This window comes from Oncorhynchus masou, chromosome 33 (genome assembly GCF_036934945.1).
Source record: "Oncorhynchus masou masou isolate Uvic2021 chromosome 33, UVic_Omas_1.1, whole genome shotgun sequence".
NCBI classification, from domain to species: Eukaryota; Metazoa; Chordata; class Actinopteri; order Salmoniformes; family Salmonidae; genus Oncorhynchus; species Oncorhynchus masou.
In genome coordinates this window covers 40,664,345-40,691,688 of record NC_088244.1, presented here as the reverse complement: position 1 = coordinate 40,691,688, position 27,344 = coordinate 40,664,345, and the positions used below count along the sequence as shown (strand labels likewise).

The window sequence follows — 27,344 nt, the reverse complement described above, 5'->3', positions numbered from 1 at the left end:
CCCCACCCCACCTCACGTGATGTAAATGGCATTCCCACTGCACTGTGTACACACTCACCTGTCGAAGGCTCTGTATAAATCTCATACATAGGCCTACTAGTATAGTAGCCTGAAATATTGCTGCTCTTTTTGTAGCACCATTCCAAATACTGCAAAAAGCTGCCAAATTCCTCTTACTCTTCTGTTCGATCAGATGTGTAAAAAACAGGATTGAGTTGGTTTGTGAGATCTGGTATTAATAGTGCTTCTTGTTCCTGCTTAAACGTCTCTGTAGAGGTCAAAGTCATGCACAGATTGCCGACAGAGTAAAGCAGTCACACAGATCACATTTACAGTATAGTACTAATCTAAGTTTTCTGTACTACCAACCATGGACCAATCAAAAACTGTAACTAGTATCTGCAGTGTATTACAACTTGAAGGCTACTGTAAAAACCATAGATACGTTATAAGACCCTCCACCTTTGTCTGACCCCATTAAATTATTTACTAAGGGATATCTGTCTTGTTCTTACCATTAGTGGAACATGGGCATCCTATAAACCATCCTGGCAAAAATATTGGTCAATACAAAAAGTTTATGATTCAAAGCTAGCTCAAATTTTCTCATTTGAATGCTCAGATTGAATGACCAGCAGCAAGAGTGAGGGACAGATGTATTGGGCATAAAGCAAGCATACTGCAGGGCACTCTGTCTGTAATGGTTCTGTTACGAGAAGCAAGTACAAGGCGTGCATTAACAAGGCTAATCTGAAAACAAGACTCCCTAAATTGTATCAGCATATCGATTGCGCAACCAGGGCTGGCAAAACCTTGGATCATTGCTATTCTAACTTCCGCGATGCATATAAGGCCCTGCCCCGCCCTCCTTTTGGAAAAGCTGACCACAACTCCATTTTGTTGATCCCTGCCTACAGACAGAAACTAAAACAAGAAGCTCCCACGCTGAGGTCTGTCCAACGCTGGTCCGACCAATCTGATTCCACACTCCAAGACTGCTTCCATCACGTGGACTGGGATATGTTTCGTATTGCGTCAGACAACAACATTGACGAATACGCTGATTCGGTGTGCGAGTTCATTAGAACGTGCGTTGAAGATGTCGTTCCCAGAGCAACGATTAAAACATTCCCAAACCAGAAACCGTGGATTGATGGCAGCATTCGTGTGAAACTGAAAGCGCGAACCACTGCTTTTAATCAGGGCAAGGTGACCGGAAACATGACCGAATACAAACAGTGCAGCTATTCCCTCTGCAAGGCAATCAAACAAGCTAAGCGTCAGTATAGAGACAAAGTAGAATCTCAATTCAACGGCTCAGACACAAGAGGTATGTGGCAGGGTCTACAGTCAATCACGGATCACAAAAAGAAAACCAGCCCCGTCACGGACCAGGATGTCTTGCTCCCAGGCAGACTAAATAACTTTTTTTGCCCGCTTTGAGGACAATACAGTGCCACTGACACGGCCTGCAACGAAAACATTCGGACTCTCCTTCACTGCAGCCGAGGTGAGTAAAACATTTAAACGTGTTAACCCTCGCAAGGCTGCAGGCCCAGACGGCATCCCCAGCCGCGCCCTCAGAGCATGCGCAGACCAGCTGGCTGGTGTGTTTACAGACATATTCAATCAATCCCTATCCCAGTCTGCTGTTCCCACATGCTTCAAGTGGGCCACCATTGTTCCTGTTCCCAAGAAAGCTAAGGTAACTGAGCTAAACGACCACCGCCCCGTAGCACTCACTTCCGTCATCATGAAGTGCTTTGAGAGACTAGTCAAGGACCATATCACCTCCACCCTACCTGACACCCTAGACCCACTCCAATTTGCTTACCGCCCAAATAGGTCCACAGACGATGCAATCTCAACCACACTGCACACTGCCCTAACCCATCTGGACAAGAGGAATACCTATGTGAGAATGCTGTTCATCGACTACAGCTCGGCATTTAACACCATAGTACCCTCCAAGCTTGTCATCAAGCTCGAGACCCTGGGTCTCGACCCCGCCCTGTGCAACTGGGTACTGGACTTCCTGACGGGCCGCCCCCAAGTGGTGAGGGTAGGCAACAACATCTCCACCCCGCTGATCCTCAACACTGGGGCCCCACAAGGGTGCGTTCTGAGCCCTCTCCTGTACTCCCTGTTCACCCACGACTGCGTGGCCACACACGCCTCCAACTCAATCATCAAGTTTGCAGACGACACAACAGTGGTAGGCTTGATTACCAACAATGACGAGACAGCCTACAGGGTGGAGGTGAGGGCCCTCGGAGTGTGGTGTCAGGAAAATAACCTCACACTCAACGTCAACAAAACTAAGGAGATGATTGTGGACTTCAGGAAACAGCAGAGGGAACACCCCCCTATCCACATCGATGGAACAGTAGTGGAGAGGGCAGTAAGTTTTAAGTTCCTCGGCATACACATCACAGACAAACTGAATTGGTCCACCCACACAGACAGCATCGTGAAGAAGGCGCAGCAGCGCCTCTTCAACCTCAGGAGGCTGAAGAAATTTGGCTTGTCACCAAAAGTACTCACAAACTTCTACAGATGCATACATTTACATTTACATTTAAGTCATTTAGCAGACGCTCTTATCCAGAGCGACTTACAAATTGGTATATACATGTGAAGTGGGTAGAACAATATGTAAACATTATTAAAGTGACTACGCACATAGGGCAGCAGTCTCTAAGGTGCAGAGTAGAGTACCGGGTGGTAGCCGGTTACTAATAGTGACTAAGGTTCAGGGCAGGGTACCAGAAGGCGGCCGGCTAGTGATGCACAATCGAGAGCATCCTGGCGGGCTGTATCACCGCCTGGTACGGCAACTGCTCCGCCCACAACCGTAAGGATCTCCAGAGGGTAGTGAGGTCTGCACAACGCATCACCGGGGGCAAACTACCTGCCCTCCAGGACACCTACACCACCCGATGTTACAGGAAGGCCATAAAGATCATCAAGAACAACCACCACCCGAGCCACTGCCTGTTCACCCCGCTATCATCCAGAAGGCGAGGTCAGTACAGGTGCATCAAAGCTGTGACCGAGAGACTGAAAAACAGCTTCTATCTCAAGGCCATCAGACTGTTAAACAGCCACCACTAACATTGAGTGGCTGCTGCCAACACACTGACTCAACTCCAGCCACTTTAATAATGGGAATTGATGGGAAATTATGTAAAATATATCACTAGCCACTTTAAACAATGCTACCTAATATAATGTTTACATACCCTACATTATTCATCTCATATGTATACGTATATACTGTACTCTATATCATCTACTGCATCTTTATGTAATACATGCATCACTAGCCACTTTAACTATGCCACTTTGTTTACATACTCATCTCATATATATATACTGTACTCGATATCATCTACTGTATGTTGCCTATGCTTCTCTGTACCATCACTCATTCATATATCTTTATGTACATATTCTTTATCCCCTTACACTTGGGTGTATAAGACAGTAGTTTTGGAATTGTGAGTTAGATTACTTGTTGGTTATTACTGCATTGTCGGAACTAGAAGCACAAGCATTTCGCTACACTCGCATTAACATCTGCTAACCATGTGTATGTGACAAATAAAATTTGATTTGATTTGATAATAAATAAACATGAAACATAACAAGAACAGTGTCTGGACAGGAGAAACATAACATCAATGCTGACTCGGAAATGAAACTGAGGAAGTGACAGATATAGGGGAGGTAAATGACATGATGGAGTGCAGGTGAGTCCCATAATTAAGCGCAGGTGTGCGTAACGATGGTGGCAGGCGTGCGTAATGATGAGTGAACTGGTGACCTCGAGCACCTGAGAGGGGGAGCGGGAGCAGATGTGACACTGTCAAATAGGCCTACATTACATTCCTCTAGTCAAGTGGGATGAAAAAAAGTGCAGAAAATTCTGAGTCCACTATATTATTAAAAAACTTCTTCGGGATCGGTGTCCCTTCCACGGGACGGTTGAGCTAACGTAGGCTAATGCGATGAGCATGAGGTTGTAAGTAACAAGAACATTTCCCAGGACATAGACATACCGTCTCTGATATTGGCAGAAAGCTTAAATTCTGGCTAATCTAACTGCACTGTCCAATTTACAGTAGATATTACAGTGAAATAATACCATGCTATTGTTTGAGGAGTGTGCACAATGTTGAACATGAAAAGTTATTAATAAACAAATTAGGCACATTTGGGCAGTCTTGATACAAAATGTTGAAGAGAAATGCAATGGTTCATTGGATCAGTCTAAATCTTTGCACATACACTAAATTGCACCTGGGCTGGAATAATACATTATGGCCTTTCTCTTGCATTTCAAAGATGATGGTACAACAAAATACAAACGAACGGTTGTTTTTTTCTTTGTATTATCTTTTACCAGATATATTGTGTTATACTACATTCATTTCACATTTCCATAAACTTCCAAGTGTTTGCTTTCAAATGTTACCAATTATATGCAAATCCGCACTTCAGGGCCTGAGCTACAGGCAGTTAGATTTGGGTATGTCATTTTAGGCAAAAATTGAAAAAAGGGGCTAATCCTTAAGAGGTCCTTAATGAGTCCAGGTCACTGCAAAATGGGAAAAAGCTGGATTCCATTGAGTATAATTTTTTTCAATGTAATGTGTGATTATCTGAAAAGTAGTTTTGTGAGACATGTGAGATTGCAAAATGTGTTCATACATGCAAAACAACCATTTTCAAATGTCCATCTTTGGTTGGGTCTTTTGTTTTGTCCGTTTATTAGCAGCTAAGATAAAAACATACCAATAGGCTAATTCCATAAAGGCAGATCTAAACACCGTAGGCACATTTTATTGAACTTTGAGCATTGACTGTAGGTGGAAAGGCACTTTATACATCCAATCAGTTATTTCAATTATTATTATTATTTTTCCAAGGTGTTACAGTGAGCACTGTAATAACTGTACCACAGAGATTTTAAACCTGTATGTATACCATAGACAGAGATAGACAGCTCTAGCGCCCCAAAGCTATTTTCGTCAACTTGGTGGGACTCCTATGGGTTAAGGAGGGATCACATAATTCCATCCAGGTCATCAGGAAGGCTCAGCAAATTAATTATTCTCCTGAGAAAACATTCCATAACTGTAGGAAGCAGTACATTTCATTGAAATTACATGGAAACAACGTTGATTCTACCAGTGTGTGCCCAGCGGGATATTGCTTACACCTGTAAAATCCTCTCAGATTAGTGTATAGGGTTTAGGGGTCCATTTGGGAGTGGTTCGTTTACTCTCTTTGACTACATGCTCTCCATACCTCGGCATACCTGAGGTGCATTCAATATGACAGAGTGGTGTTCATCGTTTAATTAATACGGAAACGGTACTGTACTAAAAAACAGTTGGCGAACGATGTGGCCCAGAGGGTGATTGTGTAAGGAGGTGTGCTGCATGAGTTTTGCGATTTCAAATGGTCACACCCATATTGATCAGGCCACACCCACCAAATGGGAGTAAATATACCTCAAAAGAACAGTGTGCACCATTTTGGGAAAATGTGTAGTTCGGTACAAACTTACAGTAGGAAATGTTGATCCGAACTGAATGCACCCCAGGGTTGGGGTCAATTCCATTTAAATTCCAGTCAATTCAGAAAGTGAACCAAATTCTTTTTTAAATTCCAAATGTTCCTCATTGAAAACCATGGTAATTGTAATTTCAGTTATCTTCCTGAGGTAGTATTGCATTACCATACTTCCAAATCACATTATTGCTCCTTTGGAAGTCTGCAGAAGTTTATATTAGCTGAAACGGCTAGATTAACAGTTCAACAGCCCTGCACCCCCACAGCAACTTGCCAAACATCCCCTATTTCTCCTTCACCCACCAAATCCAGATAGCTGATGTTCTGAAAGAGTTGCAAAATCTGGACCCCTACAAATCAGCTGGGCTAGACCATCTGGACCCTCTCTTTCTAAAATGATCAGCTGCAATTGTTGCAACCCCTATTACTAGCCTGTTCAACCTCTCTTTCGTATCGTCTGAGATCCCCAAATATTGGAAAGCTGCCAAACTGTTATAGACCTATATCTATCCTGCCCTGCCTTTCTAAGGTCTTCGAAAGTCAAGTTAACAAACAGATCACCGACCATTTTGAATCCCACCGTTCCTTCTCCGCTATGCAATCTGGCTTCAGAGCTGGTCATGGGTGCACCTCAGCCACGCTCAAGGTCCTAAACAATATCATAACTGCCATCGATAAAAGACAATACTGTGCAGCCGTATTCATCGACCTGGCCAAGGCTTTCGACTCTGTCAATCACTACATTCTTATCGGCAGACTCAACAGTCTTGGTTTCTCAATGACTGCCTTGTCTGGTTCACCAACTACTTCTCAGACAAACATTTAAGGCATGCTCTTCAACCGATCGCTACCTGCACCTGCCCGCCTGTCCAGCCTCACCACTCTGGATGGTTCTGACTTAGAATATGTGGACAATTAAAAATACCTTGGTGTCTGGTTAGACTGTAAACTCTCCTTCCAGACTCACATGAAGCGTCTCCAATCCAAAATTAAATCTAAAATCAGCTTCCTGTTTCGCAACAAAGCAGCATTCACTCATGCTGCCAAACATACCCTCGTAAACCGGACTATCCTGCCGATCCTAGACTTTGGCGATGTCATTTATAAAATAGCCTCCAACACTCTACTCAGCAAATTGTATGCAGTCTATCACAGTGCCATCTGTTTTGTCACCAAAGCCCCATATACTACCCACCACTGCGACCTGTATACTCTCGTTGGCTGGCCCTCCCTTCATATTCGTCACCAAACCCACTGGCTCCAGGTCATCTATAAGTCTTTGCTAGTTAAAGCCCCGCCTTATCTCAGCTCACTGGTCACCATAGCAGCACCCACCCATAGCATGTGCTCCAGCAGGTATATTTCACTGGGAACGAATTGCAAAAATCACTGAAGCTAGAGAATCATATCTCCCTCACTAACTTTAAGCATCAGCTGTCAGAGCAGCTCACAGATCACTGCACCTGTACATAGCCCATCTGTAAATAGCCTATCCAATTACCTCACCCCCATACTGTTATTATTATTTTTATTTTTTTGCTCCTTTGCACCCCAGTATCTGTACTTGCACATTCATCTTCTGCACATCTATCACTCCAGTGTTTAATTGCTAAATTGTAACTACTTCGCCACTACGGCCTGTTTATTGCCTTACCTCCCTAATCTTACCTCATTTTCACATACTGTATAAAGATTTTTTTCTATTGTGTTATTGACTGTATGTTTGTTTATTCCATGTGTAACTCTGTGTTGTTGTTTGTGTCTCACTGCTTTGCTTTATCTTTTGTTTATCAGTTGTGAATGATAACTTGTTCTCAACTGCTCTAACTGGTTAAATAGAGGTGAAATAATAACATTTTTTTTAAATAACAGCCAATAAAATGTAGGAGCTGTAAGCCACGCCTACATTTTACTGGACGTTACATTTCTAGAACCCTCCCCCATTGTCTCATGTCGATGGCTTCAATCTAATGCACTTGCCAGGAGCCAGCGTAGACGGCAGTCGCTCTTTCTGATGCGAGACAATGCCACCCCCCCGACATGCCTGTAGATTGGATGCTGCATGTAATGACTTGTGTCACTGGGTGTTTGTGCTCCTCACTCCAAGGACGTTCTATTTAGCACAGTCGTGTGAAGACGAGAGAGTGGAGAACTCATCAAAAATTACTTTTGAAGCACTGCACACTCAGTGCTACTGCATTACCTTTGACCAATACAGACAAAACCAGATAACTACATAAATCAATAGCTAGCTTGTAATTTCATAATTATCAGCCTTGATGGGTAGCTAGCTAGCTACCAATTCTTCATCAGTTTGCCTGTGATCTATGCAAACTACAGTGGATATTTCAGGCAGTTAAACATGCCATAATTAACACAGTACATATTTATTAATGTATCAGGATAAAATGTTATAGTCAGGCAACATACTTGTTATGTCTCGTGGGTTTCATAACGTCTTTATAACATCATGTCTTTATAACAATTCAATAATAATGATACAAGAATTCAGTTCATCCTTTTATCTCGAACGTGATCATCTCAACATACCACAACTCCCATGATGCTCTGCGGCATAACCCCAATATACAAAATCTCCTCCATTCCCTCTTAAATTGCCCCCTTTATGAACAACAGTCCTGAAAAGGATGACCCGGTAACAGTTCTGGTCCACTCACAGTACTCAACAGTAACTTATCTGTGTGTCTTTTCCAGATGAAGTCCTCTGAAGTCTGGACAGTGTGGGACACAGGACCAGTCTGAGCAATGACTGTAGCAGGAACCCACTTTGGTCTGTTGAGGTTAGTACCTAGATAGTTTCTTCAGGATTGAAAGCTCTGTCCTTTTATTTTTTATTTATTTTTTAAACTAGGCATGTCAGTTAAGAACAAATTCTTATTAACAATGACAGCCAACCCTGTCCAAACCCTAACAATGCTGGGCCAATTGTGCACCGCCTTATGGGACCACCAATCATGGCCAAATGTGACAACAGCCCAGGATTGAACCAGTGTCTGTAGTGATGCCTCTAGCACTGAGATGCAGTGCCTTAGACCGCTGCACCACTCGGGAGCCTGCTCAGTTCATGTTGTCACACTGTCTCCTTTGCGTTCAAAGGTTTGAGTAGGTTGAAACTTGTGCGTAGCTCTCTCTTCATGAGTAGTGATACAGAAAAAGCCTTGGTGGTTGTACGTGGCGTGTTCCTGTAGGATAGCAGGAAGCTGTTCAAGCATTGGTGCCATTTCCCTTGAACCTGAGACGCTTTCAAGTCATGTTTCATGGTCTGCACAAACCTCTCCACCAGCCCGTTAGTTGATGGATGATGCGGTGCAGACCTGATGTGCTGTACGGCATTCACCTGTAGGAACGAGGCCATTTCTTTGGACATTTCTGTGGTCCGTTGTTGTTAACGAGTTGGAGTAGCGATCCAAACCGACTAAACACTTCCACAAGCTTCTCAATGGTCTTCTCAGCAGTAGATCTCAGGATGGCAACCACTGGCCACTTTCTATGAGCATCCACGACCACGAGAAACAAACTTCGACTGAACCTGTGAAGTTGACATGCATGCATTTCCATGCCTCCTCCATCCAATCCCATGGATGAAGAGCTGCAAGTTGAGGTATGTTGTGAACCTTTTAGCATGGGGAACATGTTTTTGCTTTCTCCTCAATGTCTCCATCCAATCCAGACCAAAAGTAGCTTTGTGTGATTTCCTTCATGCAAACCATTTGATTCGCATTTCATTCTGCCTTCATTGGTTTCCTCAGCAAAGGCGGAATGATAACTTTCCTCCCCCACAGCAGACAACTGGAAAGGTAAGGTTTTAGTTCCGGAGCATTTCCTGCGGCTTTACCTTGGATGATGATGTCCATCACTTCAGATAACACCTGGTCGTTTCTGTTGTTTCTCCGCACTTGTGATGAAGATGTCAACTTGGCATGACTACGTCTTGACCACAGGTAGTGGTAACCTGGAAAGTCCATCTACTTAGCATTACAGTTCTGACTTGTGGCACTTGATGTCGCAGGTGTATGCTGACAACAAAGCCCACCTTTGCATTGATGGCTGGCAGTATGCGGTACAAAGATGCTAGTCAGTGGACAATGATCTGTAGGATGATTAGTAAGAAGGGTGAACTTCCTCCTGTACAAATACTGGTGAAACTATTCCTAGGGCTTCCCTTCTATTGCGTTGTTACTTTCTGCTTTCTACAATGTCCTTGATGTGAAAGCAATTGGCTTCTCTTCACCGGAAGGCGTGATATAGGACATGACTGCTCCCACATCATAGGGACTAGCATCACAAGCAAGTTGGATGGGCAATGAAGGGTGGAAGTGTGTCCAGATTAATCTAAATCCCTCAGTTTCTTCTCCACAAAGAAACCTACAGTAACTCCAGAGATGATATCTAGACCACGAACACATTCTAAACATTCTGATTGGTCCCAGAAGTTGATGGGTTGGGCCAGAGCAAGAACACACATGGTTAAAGCAGTGTTTTGAAAATGTGTCATTGGCTTTGATACTCTGCTTGGTTAGAAATGATCCAATCATTTTGACATGAGTGGTGTTATACAAAATTTGACTTAGATGATGGCAGTCACACTGAAGCATGTATCAAAACATAGAGCAGCGGAAGAAATCAGTTTGAGTCTTTAGGCAACAAATTAAGTATAATATACAATGACATCGCAACACAAAAAAAACACATAAGTAGGAGGCAAAAATGGTTCCTACACAAGTAAAGAATGAAAGAAATGCTATACAATTATGAGCGGTAATCAAATCTGTTATTTAATTTTTTTCCTCGCCAGGTACGTTAGGTTATTTTTTTGTGTAACTGTGCTTTCAGTCCCACTGGCAACCACCAGAGGAGGCTCAAATCACATAGGTCTACATATAGATTTTGAGGTGATGCTATCATTGAATTTCCTCCTGTATTACCACCTGGAACTGTGAATTTATACCGTTCTTTGTTGTTTATAACTAATTATGTTTGCGGTGGTAACACTTATGTTTTGGGCAGGGGATAGGCCTACGTATGGGAATTTGCTAAGTCATTATATAACGAATATAATTAAAATTAGGATAAAATGATCCATTATTTCAAGTATTTAACTTGTTTTTGTGAAAGTTTGACGATGTCATTCATTTATTGCGCTTCTTGCTTGTCTGTGAACAATGGCTCACTGCGGGACGAAGCAATTGCGCTTCCACAAAATAAGTTGCCCACTCCCAGATATGCCTAGAAAGAAGTCTGCCACTCAGCTTGGGCTTGTTCGTTGTAGTAACTGTTCCTCTGAACTACCCGTGCACAAACCAAGCGGCTTGTCAGCTGTGGGGATCCTCAAAGACAACGAATGTACCATACGACAACTGACACAGTGCTGTTCGGTAAAGAATAGGAAGGGGCAGTAAAGTAAACGTACGTTTTTAGAATAATTTGTCAAACAATTTGCATTTGGATTAGCTGGAGAACAGACACTTTTCTCTCGCTTATAACGCCGGGGAGCTCACATCGAGACTCCGTGACATCGTACTTTTTAAGGTAAGAATACAGTTTGATTTGAGTCCCTTTTAAAACTAAAATTTACTTAAAGTTGTTTTTAGTGCCTAATAAACATTATAACCTAGAGGATAAATAAATGCGACAATTCGGACTACGTTGAATGAAACACATTACGGGCTAGAGTTTCAAATGTAACCTCATTCCATAGATTTTTAAGATGGGAAGGTGCAATAATATATTACGTTGTTGCAATACTTTAAAAGTTCCTATGTTGTCAAAAACAAGTCCAAGTCGAATGTAATATCACTCAATACATCCATTTGTCCATGAGCCTTTTGTTAAAACGTGTTTAACACTAACCCCTGCACCGAATGAAGGTATCCTTGAAATAAAAAATGGTTTTGCGTATGAGTGTATTGTATTGAATTGCTCAGTGGATACAGTTGTCTAGTGTGATTATTCCACTTGGGGTCGTTGTTCAAACTGTCTAGGCATAGACCATCAAAACAAATGTTTTGTTTGTGTATTGTCTGACTATCATTTGGCAATTATCAGACAAACTATTGATGTACCACCATCACGTTTGGACATTAATGCAAGTAAAGCTGCCAGCATGCCATTCTCCTTCTCCCATATGTAGGGATTGATGAGAGGATGATCCAGCTGACACAGTTGGGCTCCACTGTCACCTGAATACTGCAACTGGATGTGTTGTGTGATTTTTCAAATGCCATTTTCAGCTGCTGTCATAATCTTTTGGATACAGACAGACACATCCTCTTCCTAACTGTCTAAAGCTGTTGTTCCCCCTTTGAAATTAGCTTACAACTTGCCATCGGCAAAATCAGTTGAATTTGTACATATCTGTATGTTTGCCTAGGTGTGATTCTGAAAAGGTTTGGTCTTATCTTTTAACAGGGGCTACAATTATAGCCCAACAGTGGAAGTGTATATTTTTTACATAGCCACTCCCTTTCTTTTTCTTTCTACTGCAGGAAATTATTGTGTAATATTCAAACTTTATTCATACAGTGGCCAACGTTTATAAAGGATCACATTTTCAGCTGTGATCAGGCTAGAAGAGGCTTTGTTTAAAATCCCCCACCTAATAAACCCTATTGAGATGGTGCTTTCATTCTTTCCCACCCCAGTCGGTTTTCACTTTCTCACCTTGTGTAGGTAATCCAGAAGTGCAATAAACAAAACCAGATTTATATATATTTTTGTACACCAAAGGACAACCTTTTTCTCGGTGTATTTGCTGATCAGATGTAATTTGATTACGTTGGATTAGGGTTTTGATTATCCAGCATCTTACCCTAGCCCAGTAACATCATTACAGGACGACTTTGTAGTAAAATGGCCATGGGCATGACCTTCGAGCTCTTACTCTTTCACTTGTTTTGCTGTTCAAAACCCAGACGGACATTCTTGAATAGCAGGCCATCTGCTAGTCCAAGTGCTTTTTCCATGAGCACAATATCACATTACCCTCAGATCACTTTGCAATAGAGTGGGGGATGTGATTTGTTGGCAAGGGGGAATACAGTCTCATTCCCAGTAGCATGTCTTCAACACAATGTCTAGTAAAAGGCGCTTACATTTTTGTGGGTGGCTACCACCAACACCATCTTTGCTTCCGCTAAAAACCCTGCCATCTGATTGGTTGAGACTTGTGGGCTCACTTTCCTTGGCTGGCAAAGACACCACCTCAGATTTGGATTGCTGTGTGCTTTCGCTCATGTCTTAAAACTGTCTGACTATTTGGCCCAGAGGCCTATTTCAAGTTTTCAGGTAACAGGAATGAACATGCCGGCCTCCAGTCACCACTAGCCGGCCGCCTTCTGGTACCCTGCCCTGAACCTTAGTCACTATTAGTAACCGGCTACCACCCGGTACTCTACTCTGCACCTTAGAGACTGCTGCCCTATGTGCGTAGTCACTTTTTAATAATGTTTACATATTGTTCTACCCACTTCACATGTATATACTGTATTCTAGTCAAGGCTCATCCTATATAACTACTGCTGTACACACCTTTCTATTCATATACTGTCCATTCATACCATTATATAAATGTATTTTATATTCTAGACTCTGACATTGCTCGTTCTGATATTTTTGGGATTTGTGTGTTGTTTTATACTGTTAGGTATTACTGCACTGTGGGAGCTAGAAACATAAGCATTTCGCTGCACCTGTGATAACAAAATATGTGTACGAGACAAATGCAATTTTGATTTGAAAAGATCAAACGTTGAAGGCACTAGGACCTCTCGGATGGACAAAATAAAAAAACTTCATCAGCAGCTGCCGTTCAATCTTGCTTTGTGACTACATTTTTTACAAGCAATAGAAGGGAGGCTGTCATCTACAGGATATATATACTTGATTGATAAGTGAAATGTTAAAGGGATACTTTGGGATTTTGTCAGTGAGCCCTTTTATCTAGTTCCACAGCCTCCAATGAACTCGTGGATACCACGAAAGTTCAAGTTTTAAGTTTCAATGTCACATGCACAAGTACAGTGAAAGGTCTTTCTTGGAGACACAAAGCCCTACAATGCAATAATCAATAACGATGTATTGCTAGAAAACAAAAAAAACACGTAAGTAAGCATACCATATACAGGAAATATTTAAAGTCAGTTCCAATACCATATTTACATGTGCAGGGATACTGGAGTGATGGAGGTAGATATGTATAGGGGAGAGGGGACTAGGCAACAGGATATAAGATAAACAGAGTAGCAGCAGCTTGCATGTGTAGGTGTGTAGAGTAAAAATGTATGTGCATATTATCTGTGAGTGAGCAAATGATGGAGTGAGTGTTTGTGTGCATTTTGGCGTGACAGTGTGAGTGTGTAGGGCTCTGTGAGTGTGCATAGAGACAGTGCAAATACTGAAATAAAAGGTCAAACTCTGTCCGTGTAGCTATTTTGTTAGCTATTTAACAGTCGTATTGCTTGGGGATCGAAGCTGTTCAAGAGCATATTGGTGTCAGACTTGATGCACCGGTACCTCTTGCCGTGCGTCTTTGACGATTTTCCGGGCCTTGTTTTCACACCGCCTGATATAGAGGTCCTGGATGGCAGTGGGCTCGGCCCCAGTAAAATACTGAGCACAACCCTCTGTAGTGACATGCGATCCAGGGTGGTGCTATTGCCATACCAAGCAGTGATGCAGCCGGTCAATATGCTCTCAATGGTACAGCTGTAGTACCTTTTCAGGATTTCAGGGCCTATGACTAACTTTTTCAGCCCCCTGAGGGGGAAGAGGCACTTTTGCACCTTCTTCATGAATGTGCGTTTGAACCATTTGAAGTCTTTAGTGATTTGGACACAGAGGAACTTGAAGCTGTCTACCTGCTCCACTGCCGACCTGTCAATGTGTATGGAGGCATGCGGGGGGGCCACCCCCCCACTGTTTCCTGTAGTCCACAATCAGCTCCTTGGTCTTGCTGACGTTGAGGGAGGGTTTGTTGCTCCGGCACCACACTATCAGGACACTGACCTCCTCCTTGTAGGGTGACTCATCATCGCCGGTGATCAGGCCTACCACTCGTGTTGTCAGCGAACTTGATAATAGGATTAGTCGTGCGTGGCCACATGGTCATAAGTGAACAAGAAGTACAGGAGGGGACTAAGCACACACCCCTGTGGGGCCCCTGTGATAAAGGTCAGCGTGATGGAGGAGGTGTTGCCTACCCTCACCACCTGGGGTCAACACGTTAGAAAGTCCAGGATCCAGTTGCAGAGAGAGGTGTTCAGACCCAGAGTCCTAAGCTTGGTGACGAGCTTGGAGGGGATAATGGTGTTTAACGCTGAGATGTAGTCAAAGAACAGCATTCTCACAAGTATACCTTTTATTTAGGTGGGTGAGAGCAGTGTGGAGAGCAATTAAGATTGCGTCATCAATTGATCTGTTGGGGCGGTATGCAAATTGGAGTGGATCTAGGGTGGCTCAATGTTGTCAAAGCGTGCATAAAATGCATTGAGTTCGTCTTGTAGAGAGGCATAGAGAGGCATGGTTGGGTCTTCCTTTGTAATCCGCAATAGACTGTAGCCCCTGCCACATGGTGGGCGTCGACGCCTGTGTAATATGATGCCACCATATTCCTATATTTTCCTTTTGCTCATTTGATGACTGCGGAGGTCATAGCAGGCCTTCTTGTACTTATTCCTGTTTTCGGCCGTAGCATCAGGGTTGTCTGTGATGGCTCTGTGTTCAGTAGCCCTGCTCTTTAGTTTAGCGCCAACCTCTGTGTTAATCCATGGCATTTGATTGGGGAAGAAGCGAACCCTCGCCGTGGGTACAACGTCGCCGATGCATTTTCTAATGAAGCCTGTTGCTAACTAGTGCTAGCGCAATTGCTAACTATTGTGCGAACGTTTGCGAAACTACCTCTAACTTCTTTCATACTGAACACAGAGACAAATGGTAAACACAAGTTAATCTGACTCTGGGTAGTATCCCTTTAATTATATAGGCTAACCCTTTTGCTTTTCTCAACATGAGAACAAGCTGACCGAGGGGTGATTTGTTGACACTTTTGAAACAGGATGCTCACTGTATGAGTAGGGGGTTTCCCAGAGTGACAGTTGCAAACCAGTATGTTCTGAGATAATAAAAAGTAACTCCTCACATGTAACATGAGCATTAATGGAACTTAGGGATTTTTTTTAGCTCTGGCCAGCTGGTCTAGCCATTTCTCCTCATCCTACTCCGACTGGTCGTGTAGACCTGTATTCTAGGCCCCAGAGACATAGACTATTGAATTGGTGGAGATCTCAAGACACAGTCTCAGTTCAGCATGGCAAAGGGGATTGACACTTGTCTTCCTCTGAAGCAACAGTAGATGTAAAGTAATTATTCTCACAGTGGAACAAACACTAGCCTAGATGACAGAGACTTGACAATAGGGAGAGAGTGGGTCAAATAACTCCAAGCATATCTAGACAGAAGGACATCTTATAGTAATCTCCTTTAAAAAGAAATATTTTTGAGTGTTTGGGGAGAAGATGGCAATCTTGAGGTTGGGGGTGGGGGGGATGGTTGGAAGATCTGAGAGGTCAAGGATTGTTAGGAGGTATTTGGGGCGTCCACCCCATCAGTCACTCTAGCAGCAGCTGCGCTGCCCTTATGATGCGTCCTTGTGCTGTGGGGTGTGGTTTTATGATCTGCCGGGGTGTGGGAGGTTGACAAGGGGGCACCAACCATGGGGCACCACTCTGGACATACTGCGCAGAACATCACTGTGAGAAAATGAAGGAATATTACAAAGGATTTACATGGTGAAAGTATAAAATATTTTAACTGTTAAACTGGCAAAAGTTGTATCGGCCCATCTTTCATAATTTGTCTGCAACAATGTGACTATCATAGGTAACTATGACGAACACACTGTACATCCTGCTGTTTTGGTAATTACATCTTTCAGCCAGACCTGTAGCTTGATGCACTGCACAGGTTGAGTGTACTGTACAGTTGCCGTATGCAGATCCTAAGAAAGCTGCCGACTCCCTGACTGCTCTGCATTACATCACTAAGCCCACCCAGGATGGAATACTAATTAGCTAATGCTAACACGTGTGAAAGCCCTGCATAGATTCCCTTATTTTATTTAGGTAAAACTGTCTTTATGTCCTTATCTGCTTTCATGTCTCCCCTCTCTTTCTTGCCAGTCACTGTGGAAGTTGGAAGACATGCCGGCTGCTGATCCTGCTCTGAGGCTGTGCCCATTTGATTTGGCTTCCTAATAAATACCCCTTTTCATTAGTGGTAAACAGCTTCTGTGTTGTGCTTACCAATGATAAGCTTTTCCATTTCCTGACTAAGCTAGGGACAGTGCTGATGGTCATTACCCTCAATAGGGTCTGGTGGACTGGGTTGAAGATGAGCACTGTCTGGATACCAAGTTACTGCCTTTTTTGAGTTATTTCCCTGGCCTTTGGAAACAGGTGATTTTAGAGCATGAGGAAACAAGGACGGTCACAGCAAACACCAACAGCTGTCAGATAGGTTAACAGAACATTGTTTTGCAAAAACATATTCCCATGGGCTGTTTTTCCACTCTATTTTGATGTCATCACATTGTATGCTGTTTTCCATCAAGGCCTTAAAGGCTGTTCAAGTTCTATAGTGAATGTCAATTGATAATGTCCCTACGATCCACCTTAACACTTGAAATGTATAAAAAAATAAACGTAATTTAATTTTAAGTGTCAGTCTGCTGAAAATTCCCCCTTTATCATAGCTCTTTACAGTCCCATGGGAAGCCCCAGATATGGAGGGTGTGGTTATTGTGCCGTAACATGGCAACCTCCCTCACTCCCTCTGAACACTTGCCTGTGAGCCCAGCTCTGCTATGCAAGTTATTTCAATCACAGTTGTTAGCATTCCCTTGCTAAACGACATGCCAGTAGAACATTGTGGTCCCAACTGGAACCTGGCATGACTGACAAATGGTGTTTATGCAGCATGGTATCAAAGGTTCAGATATTAAATGATACATTATTGCACAAGTAATGACTAAAACCAGTTGATTGATTAAACAAACCTCCAAGCATCTTATCCCTCTGCCAATCGAGTTAATGCATATGGGATTACTGTACTTGAACAGAGGGGTTTATTGCAAAGTCAGCTTGGCTTCTCACAATTTCTCTGTTTCTCATCTTTATTAGCATTGAAGGGGATTTGGAGATAGTCTGGGTAGATCCTAGATAGGGGATCGCTTTAATCCCCTTTACCTCAGATTGAGGAAGAGGAAATATGCACAGTAAACAAAGGTTAAGGACTATGGTCATGTTTCTTTACGCCATCTTTTTTTACTTCCAATATCTAACTTCCTGAAGCACATTGACGGTTTTGTTAGATCCTCCTCAATTATGTGACCTGTGGCTCGATATCAGAATAAAATGCTAATATTCAAATGTAACTTTCTACCCTGCTTCTCCTAAGTTGTTTTGGAGGGTTGCTTCACTATCGTCATTGCTATTTAGATTCTCAAGAGTTTCTTGTCCCTTGTCCCTTGATTTGAAGGAAAATGCTAAAGAAGAGTAATTCATTAAAGTTGAACTCAGCCTTGACTTTAAAGATTAGACCACAGGGCTGGCCTCCCAGTCATGATGCTCTGCCCAATATGCTGTGCAAGTGACGCGTTCTTAAATCATACTTCCGTGTTCATGTCCCTTGTCTTTTTGAATGGGCTTGACGATGATCTCATAAATTTCATAACAATTATTTTCTTGTTTGTTTATGAATTTACTTCTGCCAGATGCCTTTCATTAAGTTTTGGCACTGAAGACCCCTTTAAAAAGCCTACAAATGTTCAAAAAACTGAAAGGCTACTTGCTGGGTCATTTTGCATAGCATGTATGTCCCAAACTGGTTACTGTCTCTAGGACATTTGGGTCACCAATAACTGCCCCCTTTTTTTTTTTGAGTATTAGCGTGCCAGTTTGTTTAGACATTAGAAGGGAAAACTCAGCAACAAGGAATGCAAAATAAATATTTTGGTTATTTGAAGTCAACCTTTTTATTTTTAATCTTTGCATGCTTTGAACGATGTTGACCTTAGGTCTCAGTCAAAGGCAAGTAATTGGCTTCACAAAACATTCCCTTTTGATCTCAAAATAATGAATGACATGGTTGTTCTGAAATGTCCACATAGTTAAACAGACCAGGGACGATAATGCTGATATCTATCTATGTAGTGCACATGAATGTGCAGTAATGGCGTGTATTCAGAGAACACATTCAGAGACCAAACCAGAGCCAATATGGTAGGAGCAGAGTAGAGCGGATGGCACGAGATGCTTGTACTTACATTGACAGTAAATACCCTCAAATCGAAGAATTAAATCTTAATTCCAAGAAGCTCACAGTATCTTGATCCCAAAATTCAAGAAGCTTGTTTAATGTTTACCAGATGTCATTAAATTGATTATTCAACTAAAGTTTCTAATATTGCTAGTAGGCCTTAGACAAAACTATTCCATAGAAGTAACATTCTGCATTATATTTAGCCTTTTCATCAATTTGTGTTAACGGTTATTTTCACTCAGACCGTGGTGAATAAGCAGATGCGGAGTCATTTTCTTTGCAGACAGATTTATCCGGATGGTTGTATTGAACCTGAGGAGTGGCTTTAAATTACTTCAATCTCTGGTTGAAACCTAGCTACGTCTCAGACCAATGGAAGATGCCTTCTGCCAAGCATCCCTACTTAGTGGTCTCTGAGACTGACTGCTTAGTGTTCTATCAAATGGCAATTATTGGAATTTCTGTCTGTTGAACTTTGTAATTTAGTAGAGGATCTTGGCCAAGAAGACCGTGCTGTTTGTTCCACTTCTATAGTCAGCAGAGAGTAAAACATGCAGAGTTGTTTTGACCACTGCAAGCGACTCTGTAGGCCTACAGCCTATTCAATCAAATCTCGGTAACACAAACACGTATTCTATTTCTGTGAGCATACATTTGCATTGTGTTCTGTATGCATTGCCTGTCATTTGATTCCTGAGAGTCTTGTCTATGCATGCCTCTGTCCAGGGATCTACTCAGTCACAGCACCTTCATTCATCAGTCTAACCTTTATTGTAAAGACTTCTTGGGGACTCTTGAGCAGAAGTCAAGTTGTGGTAGTGGGGTAAAGAAACGAAGGAGATTGTATTTTCCTAATTCGGTAGCTAGGTCTAGAAAAACACATTTTCCTTTGAACCTACAGTATTAGAGTAGACCACAGTCTTTCTGTGGGGAAAGTGAGACAAACAAAACAAACAGATCCTCAAGCTCAGTCTAATACTTTGAGCCTCTCTCCCCTCTCTCTGTCATTGTTCAGTCACAGCTTTGCTGCTTGCTTTTTGTATACTGAACAAAAATATAAATGCAACATGTCAAGTGTTGATCCCATGTTTCATGAGCTGAAATAAAAGATCCCTGAAATGTTCCGTATGCACAAAAAGGTTATTTCTCTTAAATTGTGCACATCCCTGCTAGTGAGAATTGCTCCTTTGCCAAGATAATCCATCCACCTGACAGGTGTGGCATATCAAGAAGCTGATTTAAATGGCATGATACTTACACATGTCCATGTTGTGCTGGGGGACAATAAAAGGCCACTCTAAAATGTGCAGTTTTGTCATACAACACAATGCTACAGATGTCTCATGTTTTGAGGAAGCGTGCAAATTGGCTTGCTGACTGCAGGAATGTCCACCAGAGCTGTTGCCAGAGAATTGAATATTAATTTCTCTACCATAAGCCACAATTTGGCAGTACGTCCAACCGCCCGCACAACCGCGGACCACGTGTAACCATGCCAGCCCAGGATTGTCTGAGGCCAGCCACCCGGACAGCTAATGAAACTGTGGGTTTGCACAACTGAAGAATTTCTGCCCCAACTGTTGTCCTCACCAGGGTCTTGACCTGACTGCAGTTCGATGTCGTAACTGACTTCAGTGGGCAAATGCTCACCTTTGATGGCCACTGGCACGCTGGAGATGTATGTTCTTCATCGATGAATCCCGGTTTCAACTGTCTTGGGCAGTATGGCAGACAGCATGTATGGCATCGTGTTGGTGAGCAGTTTGCTGATGTCAACATTGTGAACAGAGTGCCCCATGGTGGCGGTGGGGTTATGGTATGGGCAGGCATAAGCTATGGACAATGAACACAATTGCATTTTATCGATGGCAATTTGAATGCATAGAGATACCGTGACGAGATCCTGTGGCCCATTGTCATGCCATTCATCTACCACCATCATCTCATGTTTCGGCATGATAAATACACGGCCCCACATCGCAAGGATCTGTACACAATTTCTGGAAGCTGATTCCATGGCCAGCATACTCACCAGACATGTCACCCAATTGAGCCTGTTCGGGATGCTCTGGATCGACGTGTACGTCAGTGTATTCCAGTTCCCGCCAATATCCAGCAACTTCGCACAGCCATCAAAGAGGAGTGGGACAACCTTCCACAGGCAGGGAGAGTTGTAGCAATGCCTGATCAACTCTATGTGAAGGAGATGTGTCGAGCTACATGAGGCAAATGGTGGCCACACCAGATACTGACTGGTTTTCTGATCCCCGACCCCACTTTTTATTTTTTTTATTTTTTTTAAGGTATCTGTGAGGGCTTAATTTAGGGCCTAATTAATTTATATAAATCAGTAAAATCTTTAAAATAGTTGCATTTATATTTTAGTTTAGTGTAGAACTTGGCATTGCTTACAACTCTCTCTGGTGATCTAGCAACATACCCCAGGGACTTTAACCCTGTCAGCTCTCATCTGCAACATTGTGTTTTCTGTGAGGATGTGATATGGGTCAAACTGAGTTGTTTGCAATAACAAAAAGTCATTAGTTAGAAAACATCCATGTCAATGAAAAGACAATGTCCTATGTGTTCTCTTTTTGAGACTCGCAGTGTTAGCTCAGGGATTTGTGTGTGTTATTTACCTTTCTAATTGCTGCTGTTAACCTCAAACCATCAATTTGGGTTTAAGATGACAGCATTTGAAGCTTTTACTGTTTTTTTCTTAGCACAATAATTATATAGGCTTTACTACCACAACACTACTAAAGACTGGAGCAGGCATTTTTAAGTCTGTCTTGGCCTGTCCTCTTGATGTACAGTCATGTTGTCTGAATGCTTCAGGGCTTATGAAGTTGGAAATGTGATCCAAGAAAATAATTAAGTGGTATACTGCATCTGCTCATCTTCATATACCTCTGTAATTATACTTATAATTGATTGCAACTGTTATTAAAATTTCAATTGAATCAGCAATTCAACTTAATCTAAACACACGGAACAAAAGTTTAAAAGAATACTCAAATATACAGAAAATATTTTAAATCCTAGATACTCAAATACCTGTGTTTGAACCCTACAACATTTAACCTGAGCTATGAGACTTTGACTATCACTTTGAGGCAGCACTAATTTCACACATGGTAACAGATTTAACGCTAAACTTTTCCACAGCTTGCTGCATAACACCATTTTTAGACATTGAATTACATTTTGGAGATGTCTGACATTAGCAAACATGGCAAAGTGGAGCCTATTGTACAAGCATAGCTGGCGACGTGAAATCCCACCTCCAGCAAGAGGATATGTTGCCAGACGCCCCAAAGAAATCTGATTTGCCGTAGTACATGCCGATGCTGTAGCCTGCATGCATTGTGACCACACAGTAGCTCCATACAATCCATCCATTGTGGCAACAGTCTGCTAACCAGGAGGTGTGTTCTCCTCTGTGTTTATACAGATGAGCCTCCCCGCATCGCTCCCTACAAGCAGCCCTGGCAGCATATTGTTTTAATATCTTGCTTTCAGCTCTATGTGTAATGGCAATTTGAGAAGGAGCACGGCCCACATGGTGGCTGTGTTTTAATTGGGCGCTCCAGGGCATTCAGTGGCCTCTCCTCTCTCTTCTGTTCTGAGACGTGCTGCAGTCTATCCAGGTCTGTTTGTCCAGCTGCTGGATTACCCCCCCCCCGCCCATCTCCCCCTCCTTATTCTCTTTTTAAATATATGTGCACGCACACATGCATTCACGTGCACACACACTTGCTGAGAGTTTTCCAATCGGCCTTTGTCATGACAACAATGGGTTACGTTTTCCCCCTTCACTCAATGGCATGTCCAAAGGCCATGTCTGTCTGTCTCCCTCGGTCCTTCTCCTCTCCTCCTCTCTCTTTGTATCTTTCCTTTTCCGGGGTGTGCAGTTTGACCCTGGTTGCCCTTGACACATGTGCCTCTAAAGGCTGAACCAATCAATATGGATCTCAGGGTCCAGTGTCAGATGTCTCCACTCACTAATTGAATTCAACATTTCAGTTTATGCATGAATGGAGGGGCTATAGGCTAATATGCAGCATTGTTGTTTTGATTTGGAGTTTTTGGTTTGGGGACATAAAACAGTAGGCCTAACCTATTTCTAAAATGTCTCCAACTCAATCCCAAAAAGTGGCTAGAATAATTTGTTTGGAGCCTGAATGTTGCTGACCTGTGAACAGAGGGAATATGTTCATTTTATTTCAGAGAATAAAACTCGCAGTCAGGCGATGTCAGTGTGCACATTTGTCATCAAGGCAAAGGTTGGCTACTTCAAAGAATCTGAAATATAAAATATATTTTGATTTCTTGAACTTTTTTTTTTGGTTGCTACATGATTCCATATGTGTTATTTCATAGTTTGATGTCTTCACTATTATTCTACAATGTTGAAAATGGTAAAAATAAAGGACCCTGGAATGTGTAGGTGTGTCAACGTTTGACTGTGTGTACGTACAGACACAGTTGAAGTCGGAAGTTTACATACACCTTAGCCAAATACATTTAAACTCTGTTTTTCACAATTCATGACAATTAATCCAAGTAAAAATTCCCTGTCTTAGGTCAGTTAGGATCACCACTTTATTTTAAGAATGTGAAATGTCAGAATAATAGTAGAGAGTGATTTATTTAAGCTTTTATTTATTTCATCACATTCCCAGTGGGTCAGAAGTTTACATACACTCAATTAGTATTTGGGAGCATTGCCTTTAAATTGTTTAACTTGGGTAAAATGTTTCGGGTAGCCTTCCACAAGCTTCCCACAATACGTTGGGTGAATTTTGGCCCATTCCTCCTGACAGAGCTAGTGTAATTGAGTCAGGTTTGTAGGCCTCCTTGCACACACATGCTTTTTCAGTTCTGCCCACAAATTTTCTATGGTATTGAGGTCAGGGCTTTGTGATGGCCACTCCAATACCTTGACTTTGTTGTCCTTAAGCCTTTTTGCCACAACTTTCGAAGTATGCGTGGGTTCATTGTCCATTTGGAAGACCCATTTGCGACCAAGCTTTAACTTCCTGACTGATGTCTTGAGATGTTGCTTCAATATATCCACAGAATTTTCCTGCTTCATGCTGCCATCTATTTTGTGAAGTGCAGCAGTCCCTCCTGCAGCAAAGCACCACCACAACATGATGCTGCCACCCCTGTGCTTCACGGTTTGGATGGTGTTTTTCGGTTTGCAAACCTCCCCCTTTTTTTCTCCAAACATAATGATGGTCATTATGGCCAAACAGTTCTATTTTTGTTTCATCAGACCAGATGATATGTCTCCAAAAAGCATGATCTTTGTCCCCATGTGCAGTTGCAAACTGTAGTCTTGCTTTTTTATGGAGGTTTCGGAGCAGTGGCTTCTTCCTTGCTGAGCGGCCTTTCAGTTTATTTCGACATAGGACTCATTTTACTGTGGATATAGATACTTTTTGTACCTGTTTCCACCAGCATCTTCACAAGGTCCTTTGCTGTTGTTCTGGGATTGATTTGCACTTTTCGCAACAAAGTACGTTCCTCTCTAGGAGACAGAACGAGTCTCCTTCCTGAGCGGTATGATGGCAGTGTGGTCCCATGGTGTTTATACTTACGTACTATTGTTTGTACAGATGAATGTGGTACCTTCAGGTGTTTGGAAATTTCTCCCAATGATGAACCAGACTTGTGGAGGTCTGTAATTTATTTTCTGAGGTCTTAGCGGATTTCTTTTGATTTTCCCATGAAAAGAGGCACTGAGTTTGAAGGTAGGCCTTGAAATATATCCATAGGTACACCTCCGATTGACTCAAATGATGTCAATTAGTCTATCATTAGCTTCTAAAGCCATTTTCTGGAATTTCCAAGCTGTTTAAAGCACAGTCAACTTAGTGTATATGTTAGTGTTCTGACCCACTGGAATTGTGATTAAGTGAATTAATCTGTCTGTAACAAATTGTTGGATCAATTACTTGTGTCATGCACAAAGTGGATGTCCTAACCGACTTGCCAAAACTATAGTTTAACAAGAAGCTTGGAGTAGTTGAAAGCTAGTTTTAATGACTCCAACCTAAGTGTATGTAAACTTCCGACTTCAACTGTGTGTGCATGTGCGTGTGTGCATGCTAGTCATATATTACACTGTATACTCATTCTCATAACTGTCATATTACCTTTCAAAACTTTGTGGTCACTTAGAAATGGCCTTGTTTTTGAATAACATAAAATTGATCAGAAATACAGTGTAGGCAGTGTTAATGTTGTAAATTACTACTGTAGCTGGAAACGGCTGATTTTAATGGAATATCTACATAGGCGTACAGAGGCCCATTATCAGCAACCATCAGTCCTGTGTTCCAATGGCACATTGTTAGCTAATCCAAGTTTATCATTTCTAAAAGGCTAATTGATCATTAGAAAACCCTTTTGCAGTTCATAGATTGTGCATGGGGGCTTACAGAGTTAGCCTACAGTTTTATAGTGAATTTGCATTTAAAAAAAAATATGTTTCCAAAATTAATAGCTTGACACATTACCTTTTTAGCTACCGATTCTCACCACTGTGCGTTTCCACCCCTCTCTCCTTCATTCTTTTCTCGAGAGCTTAGAGAGGGGGGGGGGGTGCTGTCAACAGTTTAATTAATTAAAATATGTTTTGTTGTGATGTTGTATCGATGTTCCCGAGCAGATTTCACTTTTGTTTTCCAAATTAAGCTTTGGGTAGCTGCAGGAACAGTGTTGGAGAGCCCATGGCATACAGAGTTTGGGTGTACTATCAACTGTCGCCCAGCGAGAGGCTGCATGCTTCTCAAACAGTGGTTGATGCGTGTTGTGAAATTAGTGTGTTTTATAAGTCCAGGCATTTCTTTATGCAATCCTGTGTGAAAGCAGAGCTCTGATGGTTGCCACTAAAAATAGGAAGTTCTCAACCTTCTACTACTGATATTTATTTCTCAGCTAAAATATTAAGCATTGCTCAGCTATAAAACCAGAGTAGCCAACCCGAATGATTTTAAAAACAAACTTCCGGCCTCCATTCACTATTCGAGAGCGCATGGATGATGTCTCCCCCCCCCTGCCTCTGTTTCTTCCCATTTGATAATGGACCTTTTCTAAATTGAAATAAACATTATATATTAGTAAAGACTAGATTAAAATGAGAATAGTCTGATGGATGAAAATATGCTCACGTGATGAGAGAACAGCTTGTGCGGCAAAGGAACACAGTGCAAGCTTTTTTTGCTACTTTTTCAACTCCTCAATAGTCTACAGTCGCATCATGCAGCCCAATAATGTTTGGATTTCTAAGACATTATAGGGTGTGTATCATTCACAACTAAATTAGCCAATTAACTGTCATATAGGACCTGTTTCAAATGATCACTTTTAAGGGGTATACCGAGTCATGCCTTAATCAACATCCACGGTGCCTGGGGAACAGTGGGTTAACTGCCTTTCTCGGGCAGAATGACACATTTTTACCTTGTCAGCTCTGGGATTCGGTCCATCAACCTTACAGTTAGTGGCCCAACACTCTAACCACAAGGCTATCTGCCACCCATCTTCATATGCGCACTCGCTCTGGAATTAGAAAAATATGCAGTTTTATTAAGCTAAATTCAATTATATTCTTCTTACTATCAAATCATATATTATAAAATAATGGCACAGGACTTATAAGCATATCATCTGCTAAATGAACTAGCCTACAACCTATATGGCATGGCGTATAGCCAGATAACATGCAGTAGGCCCACTCATATTCTGTTCTTCTGAAATACATTTTCTTCAAAACATAATGTTTGTTTAGACCTGTCTAAAGTAATGGATTTATTCTGATGGTGTATATTAAAAGGATTTAGAATTGTTTTAATGTAGATGTTCCAAAGGCACATGGCATGTATGCGTAGAGGCCGGGAGATGCTTAATGTGTTTGTTAATTAATGGTCAATTACCAATACACTGGCAGTCATTTGCATGAGACTTACTGGCTGACATTTCATGACCACCACAGCCCTACCCATGAGCCCTGTCATTGCATTTACTGAAACCAGCATCCTTACCCACTAAGCAACCACCGACACCAGACTTCCATGGACATTGAAAGTAGTTACAATTTGGTCAGTCCATCCTTCCCTTCATCTCAATGTCAACAGACGTCATTTTTTGGTACGGTCCGAACCAGCTTTAATTTCAACGTCCACAGATGTAGATTTTTGGACCGGCCTTGATTTGGCCGAAACACAGACGTTCATGATTGGTTTGAACCGGACCACATCTGAAGCAGTCGTAGACATTTGGAGACATAGTCGTAGACATTTGGAGACATAGTCGTAGACATTTGGAGACATAGTCGTAGACATTTGGAGACATAGTCGTAGACATTTGGAAAGCACTATACAGTCGTTTTTTTTAGGTGTTTTTTTTAGCATAGTACA

General features: G+C 42.1%; 1 protein-coding gene across 1 annotated transcript in view; it reads left to right on the top strand.

The window, feature by feature from the left end:
* Window positions 1–10,843: 10,843 nt before the first annotated feature.
* Window positions 10,844–27,344, top strand: part of LOC135528547 (plexin-B1-like) — a 54,058-nt gene continuing 37,557 nt past the window's right edge. The window contains 1 exon segment of the mRNA XM_064957705.1: window positions 10,844–11,130. The gene's annotated coding sequence lies outside the window, so the exon portion shown is untranslated.